The 26009-nt window shown below is 39.4% G+C and overlaps 1 long non-coding RNA gene across 1 annotated transcript in view; it reads right to left on the minus strand.

The window, feature by feature from the left end:
* LOC118612490 overlaps nt 1-26009 on the minus strand; it is a 77165-nt gene that overhangs the window by 45465 nt on the left and 5691 nt on the right. The window contains exon 2 of the long non-coding RNA XR_004955027.1: nt 20061-20137. This is a non-coding gene — a long non-coding RNA (uncharacterized LOC118612490). The remainder of the gene's footprint in view (nt 1-20060; nt 20138-26009) is intronic.

Below are 26009 nucleotides of genomic sequence, written 5' to 3' on the forward strand. Positions count from 1 at the left end.
TCCTAGAGAAAACAGATAATTCAGGGAACAGAATAGATTTCTTAAAATTCTGAATACTGTCCTCAGAGATGGTTAAGAAGATATTGCAGATATCAAAATAAACCCAGGCTGCTATATAAAAGGAGAAAGCAGAGTTCAAGAAAGAACACACAGATATTTTATTAAAAGAATGGCAGTTTAGCTAAAAACAGCTAAATGCAGTTGTTCTTTACAAAAGAAAACTTTCAGAAAATGTATTCATGTACAAGGAAGTCCCAGGACTCCGAACACGTTCTGATAAATCATTTCACCAAAATTGTATTGGGTCTCTTTTCACTTAAGGGCTTTATCAGATTATAAAGCGCCAGTTAAACCCTTTGTCTTTTGCTAGGGGTGGAGTCTGTGAAGCCCTGCACATACAAAGCAAAAAAATAATCATGTAAGTCAGAAAATTCCTTCCCTTCCCCCTCAGATTTATAGTGTTCATTTATCTCTTTGTATATAAACCACATCCTCTGACTGGAAAAAAAAAAAAAAAAGACCTTAATAATAGTTGACTTTCCTTGTAAAGTGCTGTTCCTTTGTACAACAGGGAACTTCACCAAATTTGAAGCTTAACAATTTACTCGATACTAAAATTTATTTTTAAAATGAGTTTATATAAAAATAATGTGAATTTTTTTAAAGGGCATGTGTATAAGTGCCCTAGAAATATATTATTATTTAGTGTTTCTAAAGCTCTGGTTGCTACTACTCAGCTTAACAAATTATAAGGGATTGGATGGCTTTAAAACCAATATACCACCCACATATCTCTGATGACTTAAACATGTGTCATTAAAAGAAACCAGGTTTTAGTTCAAAGGGACATCTATTTCTTCTTCTTTTGAAAGTTCCAAAATAATATAAAATATACTTTACAAAATAAAAATTAAAAATCACCGGAAAGTGAGAAAAGGTACCATCAGCAGGCCAGAAGATCTTGAGAATTACCAATTGATAGAAAGCAGAAGATGTTGTACTGATGGAAGAAGCAGAACAGTAGAACAGAAAAACGGTAATGGCAGGAGTTTAAGGGTATTGGCAGAGGAAGTTAGAGAAATGCCCGTTGGGGAGTCAGGGCCATGTTCATGGATATGTGATCTTTATGGTAGCCTAGTGTCCCATGCTTTGAAGTGGCCTCTACCTCCTTTAATGCTCTGCTGTTGCCTTGAAATTCTTAATAATTTTTTAATGAGGGACCCTACATTTTCATTTTGCACCAAAGCCTGTGAATTCATTCAATGAAAATGAGACTTCAAATGCAAGACCCCTTGGATAGAAAACTGACAGACCCAGTTTGTCAAAGCTTAAACAACCTAGAAGAAATCCTAACAGAGGGCAGGGAAGAGACTACATAGATGCTGAATTTATAGAGGGAGTAGAGGGCATCATGGAGAGGACCAAGGGACGAGAAGAAACTGTTAGACTGTGTATATGTTTCCTACAGCTACCTTAACAAAACGCCACAAACTGATTTGCTTAAAACTACAAACATTTATCTAGATGATATAAGTCGAAAATGAAGGTGTCAGCAAGGTTGTTTTCTCCTGGAGACTCTAAAAAAGAAACCATCGCCTGCCCTTCTCCTAGCTTCTGAAAGTTGCAGGCAATCCTGGGCACTTCTTGGCTTACAGATGCATCGCTGTAACCTCTGCCTCCATCTTCACATGGTGTTCTCCCCTTTGCACGTCTATGCGTCTGTGTCCAAATTTCCCTCTCATAAGGATAGCAGCTGTTGGATGAGGGCCCAATCTAATCCAGTATGGTCTCAACTTGATTACATCTGTAAAAATCTTTTTTTCCAAATAAAGTATCATTCTGAGGCTTCTGGTGAACAAGGATTTGCCAGGGGGCACAATTCAACCCAATACAGTCTCCAAAGACAAATAACTCACTACATAGCTCTGTCTTTTGGCCACATAGACATATGGCTTCAGGAGCCAATAGAGCAGCTATTACTACGTACTTATCATGGTTTACATCATTGGATAAATAGACAATCAGAGTCTTCCCCTAGCATGTACCAGAGTCAAAGTATAGTGTTACATTATGCCAAGAGCATTTTCTAGTTCAGTGGTTTCTAAACTCCTTTACCTACAAAACCCTTTGTTCAAGTGAAATTTTGCCAGGAGTGCTCAGACAAATATAATGGATCAAAGTTACCCAAATAAAAATGCAGCTGACAGGACCGGGGTCTGTCTCCCCGTCCTGTATCAAATTGTTCAGCTCCACAGAATATTATTGGAAATCCACGTATCTACTTTTCTGTTTAGTTCAGGAAGCAATTGATATGTACTACTAAAACAGAGCAAAATATGTACACAGGGGATAAGAGAAGAGATAAAGAAGAAGAAAGTGAATTTAGGAAGGGCTGGAGAATTGATAGCTATGGCCACCTTAAGTATTTTGGGTACAAAAGGGAAAAAGAAAGTCATAATACCAATCCGTGGCATTCTGGTAACACCAAAAGAGAGGGTAAAAAATGAAGGGAAAAGGAAGGGAGGGAGGACCTCCTTATACAATGGTTTTGAGTGGTAGCTGGCATTTTTATGGCATATGATGGGCTCATGGATGAAGGTCTAGGGTTTCCTGGGCCAAGTTTGAGGCAATTAGCTACATAGTGCAGGCAAGTTTACACTGAATGACTTAGAAATCTTCTATTTCCCAAATAAGTAGATAAACAGAAGACTTCAGTCTCCAGAGTCATTAATCTAATACCTTCTGTGAACACTCAGCATGCATACAAAGCCAAATAAAAGCACTCAATATAAATAAATCAATAATAATTTATATCTTTTGATCTATCCAAAGAAAAATGTTTATATGTGGAGAAAATAATAAATAAAATTACATTTAAAAGAAAAACCATCCCTTCCCACAAACACACAGGACTTTTAAAAAAGTGAGACACTAAGCCATCAGACATGTCCTTAAAAAGGGGGGAACTATGTGTCCAAACACCAAGGCCTGCGAGTCAATGGGTCAGCTAAGTTTTCCTGAAGTCATACTCCCAAGAAAGCACTTTAATTTGTTGTCTTAAAGAGTTTAATAGTTTAACCTACTAATCCTCATAACCTGGAAGTAGCTGAGTCTGATATAAGGCAAAGGGCTGGTTGGGAACAATGCCGATACCAAACTGTTGCCTAAGCAGAACGACAATGACCGTGAAAAACCTGAATACAGGCTATCTGTTAAGTGAATGTCGTGCTACCAATTCCACATCTCTGACTAGTTCTCAGCGCAAGTCTCCCCTGATACAGGGCTGAGTCAGCTTGTGCTGCTATAACAAAATACCACAGACTCAGCAGCCGAACGACAAACGTTTATTTCTCATGGTTCTAGAGGCCAGGAAGTCCAAGATCAAGAGGATCATAGACTCGGTTTCTGGCGAGAGCTGCTTCCTGGCCACCTTCTTGCGGTACTCCCACATGGCTGAGACAGAGAAAGCTGCCTTCTTTTTCTTATAAAGATATGAACTCCATCATAGGGACTCCACCCTCAAAGCCTCATCTAAATCTAACTACCTCCCAAAGGCCCCACCTCTTAACACCATCCTATTGGCTTTGACACATGAATTTGGGGGTCAGACATTCAGACCATAGCAGGGGCTCTTAATCTTTTTGGGGTCATAGACCTCTTCCAGAAATCTAGTGAATAAAATCCTTAAATGCATTTTGAAAATACACAGAGAATTATATAAGAATACCAACTACATTAAAATACTATTATAGAACACTTTTTAAAACAAAATTGTGATAAGGCAATATATGTCTCCTGTATTAACACATGAAGTAACAAGATCTAGTGGCGGGTCAATAACTATCATAATTTCTAAGTAACGATGAATGTAGGTGATATTTTGAGATGTCTGCCAATAACTTAGTATGATGGGAAATATCTGTGATTTCTATTGACAACAAAGTTATAGATCCTCTTACACCACTTTGATATGTTGCCTATATTTATAATTGAAAGAAGTGCTAATTGTCAGTTGGGAGTAAGTGAAAATAAAAACTGCCATTCTTTCCCATCCACATACTCAGCCCCCAGATTCAGAATTCCCCACAAGGGTCTCTTTCATTTCAAAAGTTCTCCCCTTCCTCATTGCTCACAAGGTGAAACAGGCCTAAGTGAAGAAATATGCCCTGAGAAACCTCTATTCCTATAGTTACTGCTCATACCTGTTCTAAGGGAGGTTATTCAGGTCTTACCTCTGCCATCGTGTCTGGGGCTCTGCGAGTCAGAGGCTACCATACCTGGGGTTTGGGGAAGAGAGCTGTTGTCATCGGTATCAGTGATTCAAAGTAATGGAGATGGAATGGAGAGCAGACGCTACATGATTTCCACTGCCTCTGTGCAACTACTGCAACCAGAGCAAACATGTGAGTGTTTCATGTGCTGTGTCCAGGAGCCAACCATGTAGATTTATTCAATAGCTCAAAATTCATGTTTCAAGGGTCTACTTGGTGCTAGGCACTGCAGAGTGCTGAGAGTGGTCACCTCGGCTCTCGTGGATCTGCATTCCTGCTCTGCCAAAGTAAGGAGGATGATTACATCACAGTAATGTAAGGAATAATAGATTCTCATTTTTCCTAGTAATTGCTTAATTTTTTTAAAGGAAATTAAGTCTTTCCTAATAAGGAAAACAATTCACAAATAAGTTTCACTTAATATTTAGTTTTAAATAAATTTTGTAAAGAAAAAAGTTATAAAATGAATAATATTCTAAATGTGATCAGAAAGTTTCTTAACTAACACTGATGTGAGATTTAACTTTACTCAAGCAGTTCTAGATTTTTCACCAGTCACGGGCAGTAGCTCTGTGAAAATGGATGTGGGAGAGATATCTTCTCAAATGCAAACTTGTTCTTGTTTTTTTTCCCAAAAGGTTTCATTGTGCTGCTGTTCACTGAAGTGAATTTGCTTAAAATAAAATGGTTTGTTTTGTAACTTTTTAATACTGATTTGTCCTGTTTACAAAAATAACACTTGCTCATGATGAAGGGTACGAATGAGAAATGCAGATGAGATTAGAATACCAGAGACAACCACTGTTCATACTGTGTTAACTTCAGCCAATTTTTAAACTTTTCAATACTTCGATAAATTGAATACTTATTTTTTTTAACTGACTCTTTTTAGTGAGCAGTCTTCCTTTTGTGGATTTAACAACACTGATCTTCAATATACGGGGCAAAAAATACCTTTCCTGGTAAAAGGAATATGTTCCAATGAGTCAACTATGCACCAACAATTTAAAAATATAGGAGATCCCTGAATATATCCCTTTAAATAAAACAGTTAAGGAAACTTACCACCTGAAACTCAGACTAAAGTATTATTATTGCGTCGGAAAACAATAAACATAACTGAGGACCTTGGGGCAGAAGAAGGGGAGGAGAGAGTTGGTTAAAAGAGGCCAGGAAAGGTTCACGCGCCCCACTGACATCCTGTGTCCCGGGGCCCCGGGGCGGCACTCGTGCACCCCTACCCCAGCAACCTGGGCCTGGCTCTACCCGCTGCCCCCACCCTGGGGCCAGGGAAAGTAGTGGGAAACCTATTCCCCATCCCTTCAGACCATCCTTTTTCTCACTCTGCAAAGCAAAACTGGTATTCAAATCTTCAGGTTCCTCTGAGTTAAACAAAATGTGATTTCTAGGGCCCAGAGAGCCCCATATTTTCTCACCAGTCTGCAAATCCTGGCATTTCTCTTAACCAGGGCTAAGCCTTTCACGTTAGAAAAAGTAATAACAAGATTTAATTCCCAAAGTCTGGCTGAAGTCATATTGCAGCATAAATAAATTTTCATCTAAGCATAAAGCGGAAGCCATTTTGGATTATGTGTGAGGGCAGAATAACCTGGGCAAGAAAAGGCAAAATGAAATTGCAAGGAAATTCACAAAGAAGATGTATTTCCTAGAATAAACTCTGTTTACTTTCAGCTGACAGGGAACAATAAAGGAGCCAAGCAAATTACTTTTCTCATTCAGTTGCAAACACAGATGGTATCATATATAACTTCAAATACGTGTCCCTGTGTGTCACACTGCTGGCCAGTATACAGGGCTTCCCTTGCAGTTTTTTCATTCATTCATCAAGAACCCAAGATCCTAGAACTGGAAGTAATCTTTCAAAGCCATCTAGTCCAATTCACCATTTTAAGAGGAAACTAAATTCCAAAATGGCTAAATAAATTGCTAAATATCGAATGTCTAGTTGGTAACTAGAATACAGGCCCTCTACCATTGATTGCAGTCTTAACTTTATTTTGTTAATTATCTTTCTGTGCTAATTTCAGCATCAAGAGCCTTCACACATGTATATACTCAATGGGGTTTACCTACATAAGGTAGCTAACCTACACCTGTTGTTACTCAATATATTGTTATTGTCCACTGTTTCTTGATAACAGCTATACCATGACACTACAGAATTAACAGCGGATATAAAAGAGTGACTGTTATGGTGTGATGGTGAATTTTATGTGTCAACTTGACTGAGCATGGAGTGTCCTAATACTTGGTCAAACATTATTCTGGGTGTTTCTGTGAGAGTATTTTGGGATAAGATGTAGATTTAGATCAGTAGACCAAACAAAGCAGATTGCCTTCCCTAATGTGGGTGGGCCTCATCCAATCAGTTGAAAGTCTGAATAGACCAAAAAGGCTGACTCTCCCCTGAGTAAGAAAAGAATCTCTGCCCGATAGCCTTCAAAATGGAACATTAGCTTTTTTCCCACCTTCCTATCTCTGGAGCCATATCCCAACACACATACACACACACACACACACACACACACACACACACACACACAGTACAAATCTCTTTGTGGGAATCAAAGACTATAACAAACTTGTAGTTATTATAGGATTATATGGAAGAAACAAGTAATTTCCACTCTGCTTTGCCATTAATCCTTCTAAAGACACTACCTCAAACCAAAACAAGTGCTTCACTAAAAAATAAACTATTTGTACAAACAAATCTCCCTGTCCAGTTTAACCCAGAGGTAGTTAATAATAGCATAATTAATGGGCTTTCTTTTTTCTTCTCTACTATTTCCCTTGACAGAATCACTCTCAGGCTTCCCCAGCTGGGTCCGAATGCACATTCTGAGGATTACTTTGTAGTTTTTTTAGACGACTACTTATGCCTCTGTGGTTGGACTCAGGAGTTCCTGATTCTTTCCCTGGGCCTCACACATCAGAGCAAGAGTCTTCATGATCAATAACCTCTCAAGGAATCTATGCTAACAAAATGCTTTTGTGTATATTTTTCTACCAAGTTCAGTTAAGAGTTCAGATGCTATTTTTTTTTTCTTTCTAAAGAAAAGACCTAATAAGAAAACCAGATTAGATTCTTCTAAGAGTTGTTTCTAACATTAATTGATGGCCAGTGTGATGTGATTTCTAAAGTTTCTTATAGTTCAAAAATTGTCATAGGGTGTTTGGAGGTTGAGGGAATTGTGCCAGGTGACGGACTTCCAGGCCAAGGAAATGTATGTGCAAAGCAGGGACTCCCTGAAGGACCCTCGTGTGCTAGGAATGTGAAGAAATTAGTTCAATGTGGCTGCAGCAAAGGGGCTGTGTAGGGTGGGGGAGGCGGAGAGGGGGTATTATGAGGTGGTAAGCATAGAAAGAGAAGTGAGAGCCATACGGCGAAGGCCAAACTGCCCCTTTCGCTGCCAGGGGACTCATAAAAGGAAGCCTCTGTCAGATCTGCTTCTTTTTAAAGTATTGTTGGGAAACAATATTATATTAGTTTCAGGTGTACAATATAGCGATCCGGCATTTATATATCTTACAATGTGATCACCACACTAAGTCTAGTAATCATCTGTCATTGTGCAAACTTATCGCGATATTATTGCCTATATTCCCCTTCATCTTTTGCATCCATCCTCCCACCACCCTCCCCTTTGGCAATCATCAGTTCGATCTCACAGAAACAGATATGCTTCTTCATAATTCAACTAAATGTGAAGATGTGACTTTTAAAATTTCTCCTTTGAGGGGCTCATTCAAACTAATAGCACCTCCTCATGGGCAAATAAATACCAAGAAGTCATTTCACCCTAATATTTGCTGAAAAGTACAACTGTGAAAAATGGATGTGGAGTTGGGAGTTTTTGCTTTTCTCCATGCAATCATAAGAGGGCGATAGCGTTTCCCTCCTTACGGCCCGTCCTCCCTCCAGCATCAAGAATTCACTGTATAATCATCAATAGAAGTAAACATGTGTAGTCACAAGAACTCCAAGGACTTTGTGGTGCATTAATGACTCAGGAATTTGGGTCTAAGAATATGGTCATTCACTATTAAAAAATTTCAAATATATATTCACTTGAATTTTGGTCTCTAAGGAACATATGCACAGATGATGCTTCGGTCACCTTGTGTAATGGCTAGCACTGGGCACTGCAGGGTGATGCCTCCCCGTGCCTCGTGAGAAGAGCCTGGACAGATTGACTGCCATTCTGATAAACTCACACGGCTGCCTGAATGCAAAACCCCCTCCTCCAAAGGATAACCAACCCCGAACAAAGACAAGATAGCAGAGCTGGTAGCACCCAGTCGCACCTCATGCACACCTGCCCCTTCCTCACTGAGACACACTAGGTGTCTTAGTCAGCTCAGACTGCCGTAACGAAATGTCATAGACCGGGTGGCTTAAAAAACAGGAATTTATTTTTCACAGTTCTGGAGGCTGGAAAGCGATGCTTAAGGTACCAACAAGGTCATTGTGTGGTGAGTGAACTCACTCCTTGGGCTGCAGACAGCTGACTTCTGCTGTGTCCTCACATGGCCTTGCCTCTGCTCACCCAGAGAAAGAGATTCCTCCTCCTCCCCCTCCTTCCCCTCTCCTCCTCTTGATCCCATCATGAAGGCCCCGCCCTCATGACCTTATCAAACCCTAATTGCCTCCTAATGGCCTCATCTCCAAATACCATCACATTGGAGGTTAAGGCTTAGACATATGAATTTGTGGGAAATACATTTAGTCTACAGCATTCTTCCCCTGGCCCACTAAAATCCATGTCCTTCTAGTATGCAAAATACATTCATTTTATCCCAACAGCTTTGTAAGTCTTAACTCATTCCATCATCAACACTAAAATCTAAAATCCAAAGTCTCATTTAAATATTATCTAAATTGGATAAGGGTACAACTTGAGAGATGATTCATCCTGAAGCAAAACTTCTCTCCAGCTCTGAACCTGTGAAATCAGACAAATTATGTGCTTCTGCAATACAGTCTTGGAACAGGCACATGATAGACATTCCCATTCTAAGAGGCAGAAATCAGAAAGAAGGAAGAGGGGGCGGGTCCTAAGCAAGTCCCAAACCTAGCAAGGAAAATGCCATCAGATTTAAGGCTCAAGAAAAATCCTTTTTGGTTTGAAACTCTACTTTCTTAGGACGCACCAAGGCAGTAATCTCACCTCTAAGGTGTTGCTCAATAGGGGTGTGTACCCCAAGGCTCTGGGGGGTGGGCGGCTCTTAAGGGTCTACAGGGCAGCCCCACTCCTGAGGCACTGGGCGGGGGGGGGGGATCTTCTGGCCCACAGAAACAAGAGAGGCAGCCCTACCCTCTGAAACGGAGAAAAGAGCCTTATCTCCTGGGCCTGTGCTGGGACTGGAGTCCTCATGGTCTCTAAAGAAACTACCTCAGTCTTCCCTTTCCTTGAAGAACAGCGCACATTCACAGCCAAATAAGTCCACAGTCTTGTCCTATAGAATCCAAGATCCTACAGCCTTTCTTCATTTTGTCCCATTTCTATCCGTTCGGTTCGAGCTGGCAGGTTTTTTGGCTCCTATAATCCCACAAACTTTTATTGAGTGGATAGTGCATGCCCTTCGTGTTTTTTTCAGAACATGTGTTCTCATTTTTTTTTGCAATGTGGAAAGGCTGAGAATTTTCCAAATCTTCACGCTCTGGTTCGTTTTTGCTTAACAGTTCCTTCTTCGATTCATTTCTCTTCTTTCATTTCACTCTTCTGCTTTATCTCGGTCTTCTTGTCCTTTCTTGGGCAGGAGCAATCAAGCCACTCCATCAACACTTAGCTGAGAAATCTCCTCAGCCAAATATCCAATTTGCAAGCTAAATATCACTTGCAAGTCTTCTTTCCATAAAACACTTGAACACAATTCAGCCAAGTTTTTGCCACTTTATAACAAAGATCACCTTCCCTCTACCTTCTAATAATATGTTCCTCATTTCCATCTGAGACTTCACTTAGAATCATCTTTAATGTCCATCTTTCTAGCATGCACCTCAAAACTTTTTCAGCCTCTACGCATTACCTAGTTCCAAAGCCATGTCCACATTTCTAGGTATTTGTTAAAGCAGCATTCTACTTCTCGGTACCAAAATCTGTCTTAGTTTGGGTTTTCCAGAGAAACGGAATAAAATATATATGTGTATATATAAAGAGATTTATTATGAAGAATTGATTCAAACAGTTATGGAGGCTGAGAGGGCCCAAGATCTGCAGTCGGCAAGTTGGAGACCCAGGGGAGCCAGTGGCGTCCAGTCTGAGTCCAAAGGCAGGCCAGTGTCCCAGCTCAAAGACAGTCGGGCGGAGAGAAAGAAGTCTTTCTTACTTGGTCTTTTTATTCTATTCAGACTGTGACAGGTTGGATGAGGCCCATCCCCAGTGGGCGAGGCCACCTGCTTTCCTCAGACTACTGATTCAAATGTCGCGTCCACACAGACGTGCGCGGAAATAATGTTTAGCCACAAAATTAACCATTACATCATGCCATCTACTTTGACTTGCTTTTGTGTTTTTCCCTTACATGTTTAACCCTAGCCTCCCTGTTCATCACGGTGTTCTGTTTTTGCCCAATAATCAAAGCCTTTCTAAGAGACCGCTTGACAGCTCTAAAATTACTACGAAGATATTGATGACTGCAAATTACTTGACAATTATTCTCCCTATTGCATTTAACCAGCATTTTACTTAAGGGGGAAAAAAAGGTTTCACTGTGGTAAAATACATATAGCATGAAACTTACCATTTTAAAAATGTACAATTCAACGGGATTAAGTACTTTCATAATGTTGCCAACCATCACCACCCTCTGGTTCCAGAATTTTTTCAACACTCCAAAACAAAGCTCCATGTCCATCAAGCAGTCACTCCCCACTCCGCTTCCCCCGGCCCCTGGCAACCGCTGATCTGCGTTCTGCCTCTACGGATTTGCCTATTCTGGACATTTCACATAAATGCAAACATGCGCTATGTGGCCCTGAGTGTCTGACTTTCTTCACTTAGCTAACAAGGAGTGTTAGCCTATTGAGCTAAGGGAAGGTAAAAAACAGAAAGAATATATTTTGTGATATAAACATTTTGAGGTATCTCTAAAAACACATCAACCTTCTGTTTAGTTGTTTTTCCAAGATCTGGGGAATTTATCTGTGATTCTCCTGCCTTAGACATTCGGCTCTAAGTTATTATTTCTCTCTTTCCATGGAGGTTTGAGACAGCCAGAAGCAAGCTGGCATCAGTCCAGGGCGAGAATCTGAGGAGACTTCAGGAGGCCCATTTCCCTCCCTCCCACCCCCCACCATCAGCGAGGACTTCCTTCCTTGGAAGGAACCTGACAGGACCATGGGGGTCATAAGGTCATATAGCCCTGAGGGGCACAAGGATGTTCGTCCCCTGACACTTTAGGCCTTGAAAATAAAAGCAAGCACATCTCTGGCAGCACAATAAATTATTCATGGGCTTTATTTAAAAAGAGAGATAGTCTGTATAGGAAAAGAAAATGGATTCTACTTCAATTTTAAAAATCATTTCCCGAAGAAGAATATTATAATCAAATGTGAGTCAAAGATACAGCCTTTATAGTTTTCATGCAGCACAGCTACTGAGTTTTCAAAAGATACAGGTTTGCTGAGGTATTGGTTTCTACAACGTGGGTATTTTGAAAGAATACAAAGCTTTATTGGGTATGTACCACGCAGATGGCCAGCCCAGACTACAAGTCTGCTGAAGTTTTGTGGGAAATGAGCAGTTTGGCAGACCCCCAGTCCAAAGGGTCTGAGAGCGGCATGCCAGAAGGGCTCAGGGGCCGCAGGAGTCACTCTAAAACGCTGAAGCACTGGCGGCCCCACTGGAGGGTTTCGGCCTGCGTCACGGATCGTATGTGCTGCCGACCGCCACAGCTTCATTTGGTCTAACATGGGACCATAAGCATCTTCCTTTTTTACCAATTTCCCATTTTAATTAATAATTAAATTCAAGGAGCTTGCAAATACTTGGTCTTTATTTCTATCCTGTTACTATTTATATTTATGCTAACGTCAAAGTCTGGATTCATCTTCAAATGAGTTCATGTTGTTTTCCTGCTTCTGTTTCAAGATATGGACCACGTAGTCTTTATAATTTTATTCCATGATGACTAGCTTAGATTTAATCATATACACAAGCTTCAGTAAGTTGCTAAACAAATCCATATGAGGATGAAAGGAAGATTGCAGCCTGGTCTGGGCACAAAGGCCTTTATATGTTTCTCCTTTTCAGAAGTTTCTAGAATCTAACTGAACACGGCAGACTCTGGTTTAAAACTCACAATGATTCCTTTTAAAATAACAGCATTTATCTTTTTTATGGGGTCTATCAGCCCAACAGGATTCCTACTTGACAGCATAGATATTTATATTCTAAAGACATAACTACAAGGCAACTTCACCAGATTTTAACAAATACACTGAATTTATCCATACAAATGAATGCTGTTCCCTCAAATAGAAACATTCCAAGGATATAGACACTATTGAACACAATTTTGAAGGCCTTCTTTTACACACTGAGAATTGCTTTGAATGTCCCCAATGGTTAAAAACAAAATATCTTTTCTTCATCAGTATAAGTTCAACTTTTGGAAACAACCAAGTCATTCAATAAGGTAGATGGTAATCAACTGGATAAGAACAGATTTAGCCTAAATATGAAGTGACTACAATATAATAGGACTAATTTTTCCTTTAAAATGATTCCTTAAGCAGTCCCAAAGGTAATTCCAAAAGAAGTTCCTAAAATGTTTAGGAACAATAGTAGTATGGTTGAAAGAAGAATCTAGACCTCTAAAGCAGCTCATCTGAAAAGGATGATGACTTTCATATGAGTATGTGGGATTTTTTTTTTTAAAGAAATAGGCTATCCTCTCCTTGTGTGATTTTCACAGGTCTCCTATGTTACTGGTTATTAGATAAGGGAAGCTGGCTACTTTTCAGCTTGCTGTAGGATTAAGTTTCATTTAATAATTAAGTTTTTGGAGTGAACAAAAGTGCAAACCTCGAAATACCTTCATAGAACTATGCTTTAGTTATCTCTTCCAAAACAAACTTAAAACATCCACATGGACATATAATGTGGAAGTTAATATATGTGCTAGAAACAACAGACAAATGCATATCAAATGTACTTATGAATATTAACGAAATATCAAAATACTAACTCTGTCCACTTTTGATTTCAGAGTCTTGTTTCCAAAGCTAATTTAATAAAGCACATCTATGACTAGGTTGCAAGAATGGCATATACTGAAATGTTAGGAATGATACAAATTAGTTTAAACTAGTTTGCTATTTCACCCATATAGAGGTACTTAATAATGTTTTGTTTTTTATATTCCTGTTGAGGATGAAAGGGAGAAGGAAATCATCCCACACCGGGTACCAAATGTCCAAAAGAACTGAACACATTACTAATTCAATCCTCTCAACATGTCTGAGCTAAATATTTTTATCCCTTTTTATAGATGAGGAAACAGAGGTTCAGGAAGTTGAAATGGCAGAACACGGGCACACCACTGGCAAGTGGGACCATTAGCTAGGCGGAGAAAAAAGCCGAAGGACACAGCCATGTGTTCTGAAAATAAAATAAAGCTATCTTCCCATACAGAAGCTTCCCTCACCCTCCCCTCAAAAAAAAAAAAAAAAACAAAACAAAACAAAAAAAACTGCTGTTATCATTCCTCCTGATTATATCTCATTAATCTCAATAATTCTTTTGTCATACTTTTCCCCAAAATGAAATGAAATGCGATTACCTCTTAATCTGGGAAAATAAAATGTCCTATGAATTTTATCTTGTTATTTATACAAGGAGACTTTGGAAACCAGTTGAGTGCTTGAACCAGTTAAGCGTTTTGGTGGGACATGTAAAAATAATGCAAGCTAAATAAAGAATTGTTGAAGTTAATAGAACGATTTTTTTTTTTTTTAATTGTGAACCTTAAAGACATTCGGAGCCTTAACTATCTATGGGGGTAATAGTTTAAAATTTTTTAATTAGAAAAAGAGTAAAGAGGAGATCCTTCAAGTAAAATGCAAGAGGAAATTGAGAAGAAATGTCAGGTCATTTCATTTGACCTTAAGACATATTTTACTGGTGACTCTTGTTTTTGAGTGTTTCTTAATTTTTTTCATTTGTTAATGACCCCAATTTCCCAGTTTATCTCCCAGTTTATTCTGCCTAGTAAAGCTTGATCATTTTCGGCCTTTATTTTCTTGCTCAGCTTATAATGACTGGCAATTTGAAAGGAAACGAACTAAAATAAGCCACTTGAATTAAATAAATTTTTGTATCATCTTGATAGATAATAATTCATTTTCAAAATAAATATAAGCTCTGTAATTTACTAATATTTGGTGAGATTCTTACATTATTTCTGTAAGGGTTTTCTTTACCATTGCCAAAAACTAATACCACCCAAACCCTAAATCAGGTTAAACTTTAAGTGACTAATGTTTTGACAGTGATGTGGCAAAAAAAAAAAAAAAAAAGAAAAGAAAAGACAAAAATATCTTATACAGAAAGTTAGATTTGAGAATATTCTATCTGAGATCTCAAAATCTCAAAAACTACTTGCATAATTCTGGCTTTTGTTTTGTTTTGTATAAGTCTGCATCTGTTTTTATACCAAAGAATATACAGAAACATGTGCGTTGCTCATCTTCGGTTGACATTTTATGAAACAGAGCTGAGCACAGAATTTTCTTTCACTGTAAAGGGCATGCCACAGAGTGTAAAGAAAGAAGGGACTGGGTCCTTCCAGCAAAACATTGCCCTCTGGCACTCATACTCAACTCCCCAGGGATATGAGAGAGCAAACTCTGGCCCCTTGTAACTCTAGGTAACATTTCCCACAACCCCTGACTCATAAATATTGACATTTGGGAAAAAACAAGAGCAGAAAAGAAAAAACGGGTTTTACCCCCCAAAAAAGTTGTTTCCAAATTGATATGTTCTTATATTTTCTAAAGCCGGATTTACATCAAAGATATTGCTATAATTTTAAATAAAATTTACCTCATCTTAGTATTTTTTAAAAAAATAGTCTTATCTATTACCAATTAGAGAATATAGGAAACAGAACTTTCAATGAAGTTTTCGATTTTTTTTTTAGCTAACAGTACTGAGTTTAACGCAATTTTTTTCTAAAAGGAATTATAAATGTTCTCAGAGAAAGTTTTTTCTTGCTGAATACCAATTTTTAAATAACAATGAGTTTGGAATTCATTATTTTCAGACAAATCTCTTCTTTTTCCTTTTAAATATTTGTCTTTATTCCCCTTTGCACCAAAAACAGAAATAATACGGTTGACTAAGACCTCTGAGGACTCTCCACAGATGCGCGCCCGTTTGCTTCCATTGTGGAACTGCAGCGCCGCCTGGTGGTGGTTACTGTTATATGCGGTTTAGGCGCGCGACGGCCGAAATTACAAACAGCAATGAAAATGCCTCGTATTTATTAGGCTTTTAGAAAATAACCTATCAGGAAAAAGAACAATAAAGTGGCTTTCTTAATTTATTAAAAATATATATATTTTTATGGTTTTTAATATCCCTTTTAAGAATCGTTCTGTAGAGTTACTGAGGAGTCATTGACATAAACTGATAAAATTTTAAATCTTTTTTATAATCTCTTTTTTTATGACTTTTCCCATTATCTGAACAATGTCTCAAAAGCATTTAAAGGGCAAAAATATCTTTAGTAAGTGATAAAGTAAACCAAATAGTTTTATTCTTTTCCCTTTTGTGCTATGGGTATAATAAGCACTGTCAAAAGACAGACAGACGGAGGGAGGGAAGGGAGAGAAAGAAGAAATGTAGATGTTATAAGACTTTTCCCCAACTGTCAAATTTCAGCAAACAGGAACTTAGTTGATTAAGTTCATTTCCTTAAAAAGAAATATATTTTTTATATTTTTCCCCTCAAAGAAAAGACAGTTTTAAAAGAAAAGACAGCTTTTCTTTCACAGTTAGCAACACCACTGATGCAAGATTTCATGGGCAGAACGGTGATTCACAGCAGAGTTAGCCCTTCATCTCTGCAGGTTCTGCATTTATGGATTCAACCAACCATGGATCAAAACTATTTGGAAAAAAACATTTTGTTCTTGCTGATGAGTACTGTATAGCTAGGCCTATGATAGTTGCATCTGCACTGAACATGTACACCCTTTTTTCTTGTCATTATTCCCTAAACAATACAGCATAAGAACTCTTTACATAGCATTTATGTTGTATAGGTATTACAAGTAATGGGAAAAGGGCTAGAAACGAGAAGGAGTCTTAGCAGTTGAACTGCTGGATCCAGCCATAACTAAAGTTAGCTGAACATCTCGACTTTCCCACCACATCAACAAACTCTGTTTTTCTTTAAGAAAGCAGAATTAGATTTCAATCACTGGCTACCAAAAAAAGTTTTTAGATAGTTAATTTTACTAGATTTTATTGAAATGTGCCCTGCCTGTGCCAACAGCCCACACAACCTTAGAAATTACTTTATTTAAGTTTCTTCCTTGGCCACCCCAGGTATGTTACTTCTCTCATCTCTCTGCCTCCCACACCAAGTTTGTTTGCATTTGCTTTGAATAACTTACAAGTTTGCTCCAGCAGCACATCCTCCCTCATGGGCACAGTAACAAAGAAGGACCTCCAAAAGGGCTTCCGAAAAGAAGGCAACAGCAAACAGCAAAGCCCAGATGACAACTGCAGCCCTTCCCAATGCCGTGACTTCAGACTGAGGAATAACTGAACAGAAAATCCAGCCATCTGGCCTATCAAAATTGTGAGATAATCAATTTGGGTTGTTGTAATTCACGGTTTCTGGTAATTTGTTACCCAGCAATAGAAACTGGATATAGGCCAGATCCAACAACTTGTCCTTCACTTAAAAAGAGATATCTTGACATGGCTTAAATCAGGGGTCCATAGCCCTGTTAGGAACTGGGCCGCACAGTAGGTAGGTGGGCAAGCTAGCGCGGCTTCACCTGTATTTGCAGCGGCTCCCAGCACTAGCATCACAGCCTCATCTCCACCTCAGATCATCAGGCATTAGATTCTCATAGGAGCACTGGTCTCCGTGCTGAAAAGGTTGGGGACCGCTTTCTTAAATGACTAGGACCATAGAATATTGAAATGGAGACAGATGAGCAGGTTATAATGAATCTGGGTACCTAGAGTGCCTACAATCTGTTGTCTTCTTTGCCAAGAGAAGCACCTATTCTAACTGTGCTTGAGGAGGTTAGTCTCCCCTTGCCTGAAGAACTTCCCTGTGTGCCTGAGAGGAGGGTATCCTAAGGCTTAGGGAGATTGAACTTTGAGCTCCAGCCTCGGATACTAAGACTATTCAATTAGCTTCCGCAATTGCATAAGGTCAAATCTCTGTAACGTGTGTGTGTGTGTGTGTGTGCGCGCGCGTGTGTGCGTGTGTGTGTGTGTGTGTGTGTGTGTGTCCCCCTCAGTGTTTCTGCTTTTCTGGTTGAACACATAGAGGTCACTGTCACTAATACCATGTCAAGGTGTATCTTCTTTGTCCCAGGCCCTGGTGTCCTCCTAATGTACACACACTTTTTTGGTTCAAGAGGTTCACAATATAGCAGATGATCTAAATACAATCCCCATGAGTTATTATCAACGTGTTCTTTACATATATATTTAAAAAAAACGATATGAGAAAATTTATAAGTTTTGTGTTCCAAAAACATACATTTTTCCCAAAAGTGTTGCCTTGATATTTCCCTTTATTTTGTACCTTTTTAAGGAATGCAAAAGATCCAGGAAAAATGTTCGAATCGTTTTGGTTTGTGTGCAAGTGAAAGAAACACAAACTACCTGTGGCGTGAGGCTTCGATCAGAGAAGCAGAGCCACTAGAGTATTAACGGGATAACAGATTGATTGATTACAGGAATTAGACTCACAAATGTGGGCGTAGCTGGGAAGTGAAGGTCAGGGGATTCCTAAAGGAGCACTCACTAGTCCTCCAAGTGGGGAAGTCAGAGCCTGCAGGGGAATCTGAGAGGCAACTACACGCAGCTGCTTCCCTGGGGTTGTGAGCGGGGAGTCGGGAGGAGAGGTGTGGGGAGATGTCTCCTCTGTGCAGCCAGCACCCCTGTGGCCTGCAGCCAGGCGTCTGGGTGGAGGGAAGAGGGCGCTGAGTGCTTTGGGTGAGCAGGGCCAGCAGTGCAGCTGGAACGGAGAACAGGACCGTGTGGAGGAAAGCGAGAATAAAGTGGGACTCGCAGGCACCTCTGTGTCTGTCTGACCAGAGAAAAATGGTCCTTGCTTCCCTTCAATCTCTTTAAAGTTTCTCTTTGACCAACTCTAACCCAGAACTGTGCACAGAAGGAGATTCAGGGAAACCTAATTCCCAGTTTAACGAAGATGGCATGGCATAATCCGGCATACCAGCTAGAAAAAAAGGAATTTATCATAAGGATCCAGGGGCTCCTCACAGAACTGAGAACAGGCATGAAATTAGGTCTCAGGAATAGATAGCAAGAGGAATTCAAACACCACCAGGGCTCCTCGTAATCTTGCCTCTCTTGTCACTCTCCCTCCGCTGACCTGCCTTTGTCTGCCTCTCCATAGACTGCCTGTTCCACTGCAGGAAACCTGTGCTAACGGCTGACAACTCCCCAGCTTCATTTCTTACAGCTTTTTCAGAAGTATTAATGGGAGAGAGACTCTCTCAGCTTTATTTCTTGGTGTCTAGTCCAAGAAATTCTGAGAAAAGACTCACTGGCCAGTGGGCTGGGTCATGCTCTATACTGTCTATTCCTGCTCTACCATGTGAGTGGAAAAGGACGAAGCAGTTTTCAGAAGATAGTAGAGTTTTGAACATAGTAGCTCATGAGTGTATACCACATGGGGAAGTACAAACACTGTAACAGCCTCTATGCTAAGAGTTCTGCATATATTATTTAATGCTTGCTTATATCAACCCTCTGAAGTTATCACTCGTCTCATTTTACAGATAAAGAAATTGAGGCTCAGAGAGAGTATATCTTATAGAAGATCCCAGAGTTCCTGAGTGATAAGACTGGTCTGGCTCCGAAGAATGCTCTTTGTACTCCACCAGTGGTTTCCAGTGTTTCCCAGTAGCTCCATTTAATTGTCACTAAGTGGCAGGCTTTCCCCCAATACTGCATGTCAATAAAACTTTGTGTGTTTTTTTAAGTTCTTAAAAACCACTATCCTATATTGTTCTATCTTCTTTCTCATTTCACAGGTAGCAGAGATACAAATGAAGACTCAATGTACACCGTTGGAGAAAAGCTCTAACTCTGGGTGGAGAGCTCACTTCCCTATTTCACACCGCCCCTGACCCCTGATCACTCACTGCAGTAAATATGACCAAAGCTACATTTAATTTCTTAGCTGAAGCAAGAGAAAAATCTGTGTTCACTCTTGCATACATTCAGTTTAGTATAATCACGGCAAAAATCCACAGTTAATACAATCATGTAAATTACTATTGAATCTACTTTAGACTCAAGAAACTTCTACCAGAAAGAATGAATGGTCAAAGCAAAATGGAACAATGACTTGGAAGTTCATTATGTTCCTTCCAGGATTTCATTATCAACGACATGTATATTGAGCACGCTATTATAAAGCACTGTACCGGGCATAATATAAATATAAATAAATAAATATGTTTGTGTGTATATGCGTGCAAAGTTCCAGGAAACTCTTCAAATAAAATGTGAAACGAGAGAACTTTTCCCCTTGCAGTACCTTTAGATGCTCGCTCTTCACTGCCGTTCGGAAGGCTGCACTGGACAAGCTTAAGCAGCGAGGGTGGTGGGCGCCTGCTGAGAAAAGTAAATGAAAAAGGGATGAAACGGCAGCCAAGGTAAATTGTAAGATTCCTAACCTGCCCTTGAACTAGGAGTGGCCAGTTTAGACTAAAGAATTGTTTTCTTTAAATCAGCTAAAACTGGATTATGTGGCCTCCACCATAAATATCATCTATTATACCTGTATGTAACATATAACACATACTATTTAAAATAAATAAAAATATTATAAATAGAAACATGAATTTATATCAATAGGCTTCCACAATGAGAAAGTGTCTAGCATTATAAACCATGTTTGGGGAAAAATAAAAACAAAACCATTCTAGATCTAAAAATTTGTAATTGTACACACACACACACACAATTTCCCAAGTTTAAAGTAATCTTTAAGAAACCATAGTCACTTCTTAAAACTGAAATTCCTTAGGGCCACAGGTGAAGATGACAATGGTATAGCTAGTACAATATCTGATACAGCCCATTATTAGAAACTGTAACTGTAATTGGAAAGAAAACTGGACCACCAAGCTTCATTTGGGCATAAAATTTTACGAGTCTTTAGTTTCAAAATCTGGTCTCACTTTGCCTTGCTTTGCCTCTTTCAGAAACACGTCGTGCAGTGTGGGGCTCTCTGAGAATAACTGGTATGGTCAGTTTGCTGTTGCTGTAAACCTCAGATCTAGATATTGTCACCCATTTGCTCTTGCTAAAGATGCAGGACACTTATTTCAAGACACTTGTCCTACTATACTAGTTTTTAAAAATGCTGGTGACAGATGGAAAGTAATTTGGAAGGGTCAGCTTCTTCTCTTCTGCTGATTTTTTAAAACTGACTCTTAAGAAGAATGTTTCTGTGTAGGATAACCAGGGTCTGGCAGTGCTAATCCTATCATTGCAAGCCCCTGCATAATCAGTGTAGATAGCCACACAGTTCGTTCAACCCATCGTGATGAGAATCAGACATGAAGATGGCTGAAATAATTGGGGCAAATCTGCAGCAGGCCAGTTCAGTGGTCACATAAAAATGAGGGCATATTCGAAAATCATCATGGATCATATTCTCTGTGGGTAAAATAGGAGTGATGATGAAGTATCAGTCAATTTCAGAAGCAAGTAAAATTTTGTAAATCATTAGCATTTATATAGGTGTAGAATAAAAAAAAATAATACATATTTAATATAAATTTAGGCAGATTATGTCACAAAAGTCTAATTTCCAGCTCATTCTCTCTCATACCAAAAAAGTTAGCCAGTAATGGAAATGCCAGGGAGTTGGGCTATTTTAAGCTAAAGTATTATTTTTAATACTTTGTTTCACTATGGTGGGTTGGATTTCTTCCACTTGTCACACTAAATCCATCTTGTGCCCTTCTCTGCTGTGCGCAGTGCCCTGGGAGGTTGATCCGTTTGGACTACATCAATAGGCTCCCTTGCCCTCTGGCTTCTAGTCGGGTTTGGCCAACAGCAGGCATGAAGTGGAGACCAGAGAAAGGGAGAAGAGTGAGATGGAGCTTTAACGGTTTTCAGCTCTCTTTGATGGGCTCATCCCCCACAAAGGGCATAGCTCTTTTTAGATGGTGCGCTCCCCACAACTTCTATTTTCACATTCCAGTAACTACTTCCTCTTTGCTCTGCTACTGCACCATTCCAAGTGATATCCATCCTCTGTGCCCAAACCTTGTAAACAGTCCCTCTATGAAAGTCTCCTCAGATCAATTTGATTGATCATGTATGTGTAACTTTAGTAGAATCATAGGACCAGTAATCATTATTTAAAATTAACAGCAGTTACTGTTAATTCAGAACAATTGTTTGATAATAAAAGTTGTGGCTGTTCCCTATCACCTTGTGCATGCTTTCCTTGATAAACCTGAGGCGATTACTGGAGTGTACCTTCAATATTATTTCAGACCTTTGTCAGGGGTGTGTGGCCTTGCTTTTATTAAAACGGCTCTGGCTCTAAGTGCTGTCTTGGGGAGGGAAAGCAAATAACTCTATTAGGTTGACCCAAGACAGGCCTCTATTCACCAAATGTGTAATGTTTTGGTGATACGAATCAAATAGTTCTGGTTATCTAATTTAATCTTTATCATGGGCCAATTTCCCATGCCATTTCTACATGCCGTCAGCTTTTGCTCTGGAATATCCTTTGAAGGATATCTGTAAGGCAACCGGCCTTAGGAGGTAAAGATGGTGTCTCCTTCTAGGGCAAAGAACACCTTTGTTTCCTGGTCAGAATAATAAGGACAATGTGTCCCTCCAGGACAAACATTGGGCAGGTTTGCTTGTGGGTGATTACAAGAGACTGGGGCTAAGCTTGGAGCTCCTCGGCTGTGATGCAAACAAACCACTTCAGGCACAGACCTAGACCTCTCTGAGTCACTCCCTGGGAACCAACACAAGAATGAAACCCATACCACCTTCTGTGTGTGAGTAGAACATTTCTTTTTCTCTGATCCAGGTATCTCACGGTTTTTTGTTATGAGAGATAATGCGCTGGAAATCAGAGTTTCAGGTATGAAACTCTGACAGGCCATCAGGGTAAAAATCTGAGGCCCTTCACAATTCTTAACAGTCCAAGGCATCCCAGCTAAGGGAGCCACTGTCCTGAACCCATACATGTCTATATCAGGTCTGCTGCCTTTATACTAAGTGCAGTCACTTTTCCTCTGGTCATTAAGTACTGCTACTCGACTTATACCGCGTCTGGATCCTCCCACTCTCACCAAAACATGGAAACCAATATGAACTGTGCTGTTCCCCAGCAGCACCCACAATTACAAATGATAGCCACTTAAGCATTTTCCAAAGAGGGTGGTGCTTCTTTTACCAATGTATTTTCTCTAGGTCCCTTCTTGGGGAGATAAAAGTTAGCGGGTAGAGGACTGAATGGACTCCACATGAAAAATCCACTCTAGCATCTCTAGTTCCAAGTTCTTTAGATTCCTCCCTCTAAATTATGCCAAGGAAACTTTAGTACTTTGACTTTAGTGTGGCCCCATCGAGTCCAGGTCAGTTATCTAGAATCATTCCAGCTGTTCCTGTTAGCCAGATTTGCTGAGGGGAACAGAGTGCTAGAGGGTCTCACACCAGCCATTAAATATTTCAGCTTTTAAGTGATGTACATGACTTTCTCTTATAACCCACTGGCCAAAATCACATGGTCCCTACTTCAATGGGGACATAAAAGAATAATCTTTCAGGGTCCTAGAAGGAGAGGAAAACTGGACATGTCTCAGTGGCCCTCCCTGTAAGTCAGGGCTGCCACAGGGACGAAGAGCTAACATCACAAACCATCCATGCGCGCTAATGGACAGCCCACTGGGCTACACATTCCATTCCGCCTTCGCCTCTTCTGAACAACCACAGGAACCGGAGTTCCTGAAATGATCGACTTCGAGGGTTGTAGCAGCTATGCTTTATATTTGGCCTTTTTCTTTTTCTCCCTCCCAACCCCTCACATCTTATATATAAAGTACAAGCAGTGACTAATATTTTAGGTTACAGGTGGGAATATGTCTAAACTGCTATCACCTTGCAATAAAGTATGAGTCTGAGCCTCTTATTTATATTGTTTATCGGTGCCCTCTGGACCTTCCTGGGCCAGATTCTGTATTTCCCACATCTGTTTTATAATGGAATGCTGCTGACATGTCCAATATTATGGTTCAGTGATCAGATGATAGCTAGTTTTTGATGGGTGATTTAGGCTGTCTAGACATCTGGAGTCCCAAAGTCAAATGTTCAGTTTCCGTCAAGATCAATAGCAAATTAAGTACTGCTTTTCACATGAAGAAGAATTACAATACGAATTTCCTCTAAAACCTAGGGCTTGCGCTGGTGCTTGCCAGAGTCTCCAATAGCATCTTGCTGTTCCCGTGCACATTTCCAATGCCATAGTATCTGTTATGTCATAAGGCCCAAGTGGCATGTCCTAATTCCAGAACTTGGAAATATGTTCACTTACATGGCAAAAAAGATTTTGCAGATGTGATTAAGGTTAAGGGCCTTGAAACGAGATTACTTTGGATTATCCTGGTGGCCCCAATCTAATCAGTGAGACCTTAAAAGTGTAAGATGAAAAAGAACAGGGGTACTCTTGAAAGGAACTCAACTCGTTGTTGCTGGCTTTGAGGTAAAGGAAGAAAGCAAAGAAAAGGAATGTGGACGTCTTCTAGAAGCTGTGGACAGCCTGCGGCTCACATCCAACAAAGACAGGAACCTTAGTCCTGCAACTTCAAGGAAATGAATCCTGACAATGACTTAAATGAGTAAGGAGAGAGATTCTCCCTGGAGCCTTTAGAAAGAAATGCTTACTTGCCGACTCAAGTTTAAGTTCAAGGTACATGTCAGACTTCTGACCTTTAGAACTATTAAGATAATAAATATACATTATTTAAGCCACTATATTGACAGCTTGAAATATATGAGAAAAGTCAGAGGTTAAACTCAAGTTCCACAGAGAGCTCTCCTCACATTTGAAGAAGAAAATTATGCCCCCACACTAGGACAAAATCTTTCCATGAATTCTCCTTACCTCATATAAGTCAAAACCTTCTTACGGTGGGGATCGTTATAGTCTAGCATCTAATATATCAATGACTTAATGATCTTTGTTGAAATCCTAAAAGAATTTCTCTTGGTATATAATTATATCTTCCTTGCTTATATTTTTTATAATACATAGAATCTTCCTCCTGCCCAGAAATACCTTCTCTCCCAAATCTTCTGAATTATCTAGTTTCGAATCTTTTATTTAAAGTTATCAAGGGTTTTCACATTCCTTTTAGCCTGTAACTTGATATTCCAGAAGTGTCACTTAAATTAGCCTGAAAATAAAAGAACAATGAAGGGGGGAAAAAAAAGTTCTCCACCACATAGAGCTACTTGAAAGTTCGTCTAGTGAGGAATAATTTATAGAAACTGTAATTTATTATTTACTCTGTGAGTTGTTTACGCCATTCACAGTTTCCATTTCATCTGAGTGACAAAGGACAACTTATACTCCTAGGGATTATCAGGTGGCTTAAGATACTTTATCACCTTTCTTGTGAGGAAACTAGAGAGCCTTATAGTCATTAATTCAGTAATTCTAGTAACACGCTTTCGAAGATGAGGGCAAATGTTCTATTCCTTTAAATATTTATTTCAGGAGTTTAAACAAAGAGCCCCCATAAAGAAAATCCAATATGAACGTTAACTTACTGAAGGAATAAACATGAATCGAAAATGTAAAAAATTAAATCTGTAGGGAAGAAAGCCATCAGAAATCATGTTAAGCAAGCTCTGGGTATGTGGAGAATAGCATCTGGGATTTAAAAAAAAAAAATAGCAAAGACAAAGGCAAGACCTTGTCAGAAACACAGATAAAAAACCCCAGGACTGCAATTCTCAAATTATGTGTTGAGGGGTCACAGGGTGCTGGATTGAACTCACAGAAGCATCATGAGATATTTTTCAGTTTTTGAGAGGAACATTTGTCAGACACCATATGAATGCCTACAATTAGATGCTGAGATCTAATTACTTAATAAATGCAAGTATTAGATATATCTTTGGTTCGACACCCTGAAAAATTACTGAGATCCTACGGGTGCTGTAGAACAAAAAAGTTTGGGAATCTGCCTTAGGGATATACTAGAGTTCAAAGGACTTATAGCCTGCTTAGAGTAGAATCAAAAAGGCAGATCAAAAGTAGAAATGACAGTGCTGCTGGCCTCTACATACCTAATTATACACGGTAGGGTCTTTTTCTCCACTCCATCCATCCTGGCTCTAAAGAAAAGAAACTTTGTGCCTTATTACTCTGAATTTACTGTAGAATCTCTTTAAAATCAGTGAATCTTTTAAATTAGTGACTCTTACTCTTATTTAAGATAACAAA

Source organism: Rousettus aegyptiacus, unplaced genomic scaffold (genome assembly GCF_014176215.1).
Source record: "Rousettus aegyptiacus isolate mRouAeg1 unplaced genomic scaffold, mRouAeg1.p scaffold_m13_p_16, whole genome shotgun sequence".
Classification (NCBI taxonomy): Eukaryota; Metazoa; Chordata; class Mammalia; order Chiroptera; family Pteropodidae; genus Rousettus; species Rousettus aegyptiacus.